General features: G+C 43.0%; 2 non-coding genes across 2 annotated transcripts; both read right to left on the bottom strand.

Moving 5' to 3' along the window:
* Positions 1-6206: 6206 nt before the first annotated feature.
* Positions 6207-6309, bottom strand: LOC113291986. The gene has a single exon (XR_003331680.1). It is a non-coding gene; the product is annotated as a U6 spliceosomal RNA (small nuclear RNA).
* A 976-nt stretch (positions 6310-7285) lies between these two features.
* On the bottom strand, positions 7286-7447 carry LOC113292036. Its single transcript, XR_003331690.1, has one exon. It is a non-coding gene; the product is annotated as a U1 spliceosomal RNA (small nuclear RNA).
* Positions 7448-7933: the final 486 nt, after the last annotated feature.

Below are 7933 nucleotides of genomic sequence, written 5' to 3'. Positions count from 1 at the left end.
GTCACAAATATAATAGCAGCCAATGAAAGACCGCCACATCATTCCTTCCAAATCCAGGAAACAACGAACTTCTCTTTTCTGAACGGAGTACCGAGACCCCAACTACTGCTGCCATTTATGCTTCTTTTCCTGCCATCATTGATTCCAGCCATCGGACACTACTCATCTGTTCACCGGCTAAACCAACTCAGGCACAACACCCTTCTCTGACGACTGCAACAGATCGTATATCCAAAGCTTTCTAACTGACTTGCAGCGCCGACGAAGTCAGCATACCATTGACTTTTAGATCCTTATTTTCCTGACCTTCTATACGATAATACATTCCTCCTAAAACGCATCTTCATTCACTTTCCAATTACCAGTAACTTCCCCTTAATTTTCACCATCGATCCAACCCTTTTTAACCTGTTTGAGACCTCAGGAACTGTTGAAACTCGTAGCAACAAATGTGAAAGAAAACGAATGCCAGCTTCTAACTTTCTTTTGTTTTAATGTGAAACCGGACTCGTTGGATACTTTAACATTCCACCAAGTGATGTGGAAGTAGAATAAGTGGCCACGTAGTCCACCACTTGCCTTAGCCTCTGACAGCATCACGTCTAACCCTTCAGTTCCTTCACGTGCTGGAAAATCTTTGTTGCCTGAATATGTTGTGACCTTGGGTTGGCTTTGGTGTTGCGACCAACATAAGTAAATGACAAGGTCGATCGATACTAATTCATCGCTGGCTCTTTTCATATCGGAGGTCACAAGTGCTAATTTCGCTTCTCTTTGGACATTTATCCTTTGGTGTTCGGATTTCCTTGTCATTCCTTTAAATGTCTTAAAATATAGTTATTAGAGAAATATCGAGACCTAGCTATTATAAATATGGGTATAAAATGTAGCACTTACGTGCTTATCAGTAGGAAATATGACATGAGCGACCAATAGTCATTCGTACTCGGGGCAAAGCAAGTGTGGAAGTGCCGAGGTGACTTACAATCGACTAGTTATTCGATACTCGAGGAAGTGGCAGTGTGCAAGTGCCGAGGTAGCCTAAGGGTACAGGTGGTTGGAAGCCAGATACTAAAGGTTGTTAAGATACGATTTCTTCTCAGCTAGGTAACCTACTTACATCTGAAAGGTTACCCCCATCGCAGGTGGCCGTGACCACTTGCCCGAGTTGGTTGGTCGATAACCACTCGGGACTATCGGGCCTAGAACTAGGACGACTAAAACCCTTCCACTGAATCTAAAAGATAGTGATGAGATACCTCGGCTGGGACATGACATCGGGCCCGATGACCCTCCTTGTTGAGTGTGTTTGACAGAAAAGGCACTAATACTAATGCATGTGAATCAAATGCAGATACAAAGCACAAACAACAAGATAGCAACCATAAAATTAAACAGCGTCAACACAATGATAAAGGCGGAAATTATCAAGGAAAAGAAAAAAGAAAAACAAGCTTGGCGACGCAGCACCCCATTCATAGAAGTTGTTCAAAGAAGCATGGGTCAAGTGTTCAAACGAATTACAACCCGCGACAAAGGGAAAATTAGTGGCACAACACTACAAAAGACATGATCAACTCCTGGGTGGAATAGTATCGGCTCCCCCCCTTTCTCTGAGCAACCTCGCGGCGCTTTGGCGCGATGTACTCGTTCACACCGGCCTTGATCGCCTCAGCAAGCTCGCTCTGATGAGCATTTCTCTCATCCACAATCTTCTGAGAAAGCTGCTCGGACCTTGCCTCGCGGCATGAAGCTTAACCTTCACCTTACCTTCGGCCTTCTTCCACCGCTCCACCTCCTGCCCGAGATTTTGCACATCTCGCTCCAGATCCTTGACACGACCCTGCTCGGATGCAACAAAACATTATAAGCATATTAAACACGGAACATAGGAGAATACGGAGTAAAAACAACAAACTAACTAGGTCTTAAGGTCGCCCCAACATGCACTCCAGAGACGTGACAGAATCGGCAATACAGATTCTGACGACTCCACGGACTTGGCCAACTCGTCCTCGGCCTTAGAAAGCTTCAAGGTTAACTCATTATAGTATTGTTCATTGAACTCATTTGAAGGGCAATATTTCTTGTGATCACTCCACTCGTCCCTTTGACGGTTATAGGACACTTTTAGCATCGATAACTGGGCTTGGGTCCACTCTAGGTCACTGGAAAGCTTATCGAAATCCTTGGTCCTTTCAAGAAGATCTCGGTTGGACTGCTCGGCCACAACTTTTTCCCTCAAAATTCGTCGCCGATCTTCATAAAGATCTCGATTTTGAAGCCTAACGGAACCATTTTGACTCTCCATATTATCGGCTAGTAACGTTTTATCACCAGCAAGTCTTTGAAAGATGCCCAAGCGGGCCCGTAAATTATCTATCTCTTCGAGGACACACTCAAACAGGCGATATCTGTCCAATTCCTCTTGAAGTTGCTGGATCTCGGCCTCCTGTCGGTATATCTTACCATCCTTATTGGAAATTCGTTGTCGAAGATTCTCCACAAGATCTTTCTCGATATCCCATTTTCTCTTCATAAGCCTATACTCCGAAGAAGCGTCTAGATCTATACTAGATATTTCGTCTAGAAGAATAATAATTGAATCAGGACATTGGTACGAAGAACTCAATCAACACAACTATTGCAAAAAATATACCTTGCGCATCGGCGAGTTTGATCTCCAGATCACGAGATCGTTCCTTCTCTTGCTGAAGAGCAGCCTCCAACTTCCTAATCTCCTGTCGCCGGAGAGCAGCCTCCAATCTCGACCGATTCAATGCCTACAAATTCCATCCCAAGACGAGATTAGTGGGGCTCGATAACATCCAAATGAAAAGTGCAAACAAATCACTTACCAAATTATCAAAGACCGGTGCGATATCACGATATAGGGGAATGACAGCAATCATCTGCTCATCAGTATAGGAGCCAAACTCCTCAGAGTGCAATGCGCCAAGTGAATCACGAATATGGCCCGATATGGTAAAGGATGTCTGAACACCCGAGGGAGACCAAACATCCTTCTGGGGCAACTTTTGGAGTGATGTTTGGGTCGGCCCCTGATCACCAGACTGCATGACAGGAGTTACAACAGCAGTCTCCACATAAACCTCCGCTTCCTTCCGGCCACCAGAATCCTCATCAAACAGCTGATCGTCCCCGAATATATCGTCCTCATCATCTTGATCGGGGATATGGATCACAACGTCTGATCTTTTCAACACCACTCCCTTTGTCTCCACCTTCCCCCGAGGAGGATTACACCTTGGAACCAAACTTTCACTACCACGAGTATCGGACCCTGCAACATCTTCATCCTCGCGCCTAGGGAATTTCTACACAAGGTTCAGCGTCAGAACACGTGAAGGCAAAAAACAGGGGCAAGTACATGTACTTAGAATAAAAGCTATATGTTTGTTACCTTTTCCTGATCCTCCTCAACCCTTGTGCCAGCACTCCTCTTCTTGGAAATAGAATCCGATTTGGTAGACTCGCCCTGAGGCTTAACCTACGACAAGAAAGTAATCAGTACCCCAAGCCGATATAGCAGGAATCAAAGAAAGTGGAAAGAAAGCAACATACCCTATCATCGTTAATCACCCAGAATGGATAAGGCTCCGTAGGAAATTGAGGAGGAGGGAAGCTACCATGCAAAACTTGGTCGCGAACAAGTAGTGGAACCCGGTCCCAGTATGGGTCATTGGTGTGGCGAGCACGCTTGTTGGAGCCTTTACCAAGGGTATCAGCATCTAGCATCAATCGTTCAACACCCTCAGGCATAGACTTCAGACGATGAGGGCTAGCAGAAAAACCAACAAGGTCGTCATTGGTAGTTGTCCCGCTCCGACAGTTCACGATGAAATTGGCAGAAGTATAATTAGGAGCATTTTCAGGCTTATAGGTCAACCAATCGGCCGTAGATCCATGACCCTCGCCTCGGTCCCTCCACTCATTCATCAGGCGGAAAGTGTTGCCATTCCACTGCGTCAAGTCCCGAAGCGGACGAAGCTGTGACAACACCTCGTAGTAGAAAGGGCTAGCAGGGTTGTATAAAGGAAAGCGAAGACCAAGTACTAATTGCCCACGAGTAACTATGACTTCCTCGGATGACTGCTCATACCTATTGACATCGGACTTCTTCAACACGCCCGTTTGGCCCGAGACTAGGGTCACTTCATAGTTTTGAAGACCAAATTCTTCCTTCAATTATTCAATGAGCTCATCATCAGACAAGTCTTTGGAGATCCTCTTATCAGCCCTACATGAAAAAGAAGGAGAATCATCAGGGAAAAGGGAATTTATAGCACGATAATCGTGATGGGAAGGACTCTCAAGACAAAACAAGGAATCAAGAGAAACAACATCGCCCTCGGAGAAGGTATCACTCACGCACCTTTTTCAGTCATTGACGGAGAAGAAGTAGCCATGGCAGAAAGCGAACGAAGATTAGAACTTTTATGGAGAGAGAAGTAAAAAGAAGAACCAACCACGACTGTCGCAAACCTCACCAACAGAAACAGCGAAGAGGAAGACTGGGAAGATAAAAGGGTCACCGGAATTAATGGTGTCGGCAAAGAAGGAAGGAAAAGAAGAAGGAAGAACAGCGTTTGGTTTCTCTGAAAATGGCGAACGAATAAAAGAGGACATAAAGGGAGATATTTATTGGATGCAGCGCCTCGACCGACATCAACGGTTACAAGTCATAAAGGGAGAATTAGTGGGAGACTGCATGACGGAATTCTAGGCATGCTCGAGGACGTGGGAAGGTGGAAAGATTTTCTTTCCCTCGTGCCAAGTACACGAGCGAAAGAAGGGGCATAAATGTAGGTGTAGATAATCCACAGGGCTAGGTGGCAAGATCCTAAGCTATGATATACCAAAGAAAAAAGAGCGGCGAAGCACATGATAGAACCGAACGGCGCCAAAGAGCGAGGTATCACGTGGGTCGGACGTGATGGCCCAACAATTTTCGGATGTGACGTGACCTTTATCTCCTGACAGGTCGGGCGAACGATTAGAAAGCACTCGGTCAGACGAAGGAAGATGGTCAAACAAAGGAACAAGAAGAAATAATGGCGACATCGTGTTAACCAGACGATCAAGACTCGGCCTCGGGTGAAGAACTATCAAAAACCAAGACTCTATCGGTCAAACCAGAAAGTCGGCCGAGAAGTGCAGGTCCAATAGGGAACAACTAAAATTGATGTAATGTGAGTAACATTGTAATTCTGTTGTATGTCGACCTTGGCCTATAAATACAAGGGCTGGTCGGAGAGAGAGGCAGGTTGAAAAAGGGAGAAACGAGACACTACATTTGAGAGTTTGAGAGTTACACCATTTGAGAAGGAGAGAACACCTTGTAATCAAATAAAAGAAATAATAACATTCATCCTTTCACCCTGTGGACGTAGGTAATCATACCGAACCACGTATATCTTTGTGTCTATGTTTGTTGTGCATCTTTACTTAGTTTTAATTCATCTTTTATACCATTGGATGTAGTGTGTGGTTTTATGCCACTACAATACCTAAAGAGATCTTCTCTTCAGCATTCTTCTTTTTCGATAGTCGAAGAGATATGCATCTTAGTTCTTCATATGTTTTGACCAAGTCTAAATTTGATGAGACTTACAGTTTGCACTTCCTACAGTTACCGTAGACTTTATTTTTCAGAAGTTACCAATCCAAAAGGGAAAACGGTTAAAAGAAAATGCGAAGTTACTGATTCAGAAGGGGAAACACTTAAAAACAGTTAGCAGTACATCTAACTAAATAGAGTTTTCAGAAGAACTGACTGATTGAGGAAATATAAGAAAGTGGACATCATTGGAACTGGATTGGCCAGCTTGTTTTAGTTTGAGTAGGGAAAGTATAGTCCAATCTGAAATCCTGCCCGCCTCATCAGATAACTCTTTAAAACAGTTATCAGTATATCTAACTTAAAGAATAAAACTCTTAGAAGGAAATGCGATTACGGAACAAGGAGTGTATCAGACAAACCACGTGGGAATAAATAGAGTTTTCAGAAGAAACCGACTGATAGAAGAAATTCTCGAAATAGATAAGAAAGTGGACATCATTGAAATAAGACTTAAAAAAAAGAATGGCAAACAATGGAGAAGAAGCTATCTTTACATACGCATGAAAAAAATATCAAAAAAATGAAAAAAATATCAAAAAAATTTGGACGGAAAAAAAATCAAAAAAATTTGGACCATTTCTCGATTTGTGCGTGTCATCCTTGCGCAGGGGCCATGCTAATCTTCTCTGTATCGTTCCAATTTTATCGGATGTCCCCGAAGGGACGAGCTAAAGTGGAAGCTCAGGCTATTTAAACCAATCTCTGTTTTGTAAACAAGACAGTGTGGGACTATATCAATAGCCATAGCCCATAGATACACTCAAAACGCGCTATTTCTGGGGCGGTTAAGAGTTCGAATCTCTACAGTCATAAGTTCTATAACTCTGAGCATAAGCCTCAATGTTTATGGGCATAGATTTTGTAGTTGTGTGTATGGTGATATTTTGTCTTTCTATTACTTAAAATTTAGTACAGTATGCTTTTTCTTAATTTCTTTTTTACGATATAGTGGAATAAATTTCGGAAGTGTAGAACTAGTTACGTGAGTACATACTACACAGTCTATGTGAAGTTAGGTTCACTTGGCGTCACAAGCAGGTGTTTTTAGAAATACTGAAATAGGGTGTGGTGTTGCTCGGCTTGCGAATACAACTGAATGGGTTTTAATGCTTGAAACTGGCAGCTTCCAGATGCAAATTGAGAGCCCAAGCAGATGTGTATTAAAAGACAACTGGTAAAGGTTTTTGAAGCTAAGTCATAAAATGCTGCTGCTCTTAAAATCTGGTTAGGATGCTGGAGTACTAGGGTATGAGCAACTACAGGGGCATTAAAATCTCACAACTAAAAGAGGTCAGGTCATGAATGCTTGAGCACTTTCTCTACTTTTCTTTTTAAGCATTTTCATGTAGAAACTAGAAAGTATTTCTGAGCATGACTAGTCACTCGAGTTGGAAACTCTCGACTTTACGGTGAGTCTCGAGAAGCTCCTCTAGCCGCCGTCCAAAAACAGCATATATACAAACCAAATTATTTAGCATCATAACGAAACAAAAAGAATTCGAAATACCTCTGTTCTTCTTCAGCCTAAGCATCTCTCCTTTTGTTCGGTGTCATCAACGGTGCAACAAGCTGCAGAAGAATATCAACAAGAAAACTATTTTTGAGATGGAAAGGGCTATAAAATTTGGGCTTGAAATATTGGCAGGGGCCGCGCGGACGCGTTCCCCCTCAGGAACAAATTATGACGTAGACTCTCCCTCAATGGGGAGATCTTAGGCGAGCACCCTTCCAAAGTGCAATGAAAGTCACTAACCTAGGCCATGATCCTTCGTGATCAACCATAGACCCCGTCCAGGTAAGTATGTTTGCTAGTCACATTTCAAGCTTGTCTTATACGCTCGTTTTCGTTATCAGTTTTCCAGTGTAATAGTTGTGGGACTATTATCACCTTTCTAACACGCACAGCGCCCAAAGGCATTATGTCAAGGTTTTCAGAAACTATAGGAGTTTTTTGCTTCATATAAGTCAGATACCGAAGAGTTGATGTTGATGCATCTATATAGTGACGGGAAGGACGACTACTTGACGACGGGAAAAGAAAATAAAAACCTAACTCGGCTGCCACACACACTGCAAGAGACTAGAAATAAAGAAGCAACAATGTCCAGCATTCCGGAAGATCTGTGTCTTCAGATCCTTATAAGGCTACCAGTGAAATCCATGTATGCAAGTGCGTGTGCAAAAATTGGTTATTTCAAATCCCGTCTTTGTTAAGATGCATCTTGATCTGAGTATCCAAAAGAAGAACTATAATCTTATGCTTACTTCTTTTGATGCGAATGGTGCATC

The sequence above is a fragment of the Papaver somniferum genome, chromosome 6, assembly GCF_003573695.1.
Source record: "Papaver somniferum cultivar HN1 chromosome 6, ASM357369v1, whole genome shotgun sequence".
In the NCBI taxonomy this organism is placed as follows: Eukaryota; Viridiplantae; Streptophyta; class Magnoliopsida; order Ranunculales; family Papaveraceae; genus Papaver; species Papaver somniferum.
Note: the sequence above shows the minus strand (reverse complement) of the source record. Positions and strands in the feature narration are given on the sequence as shown.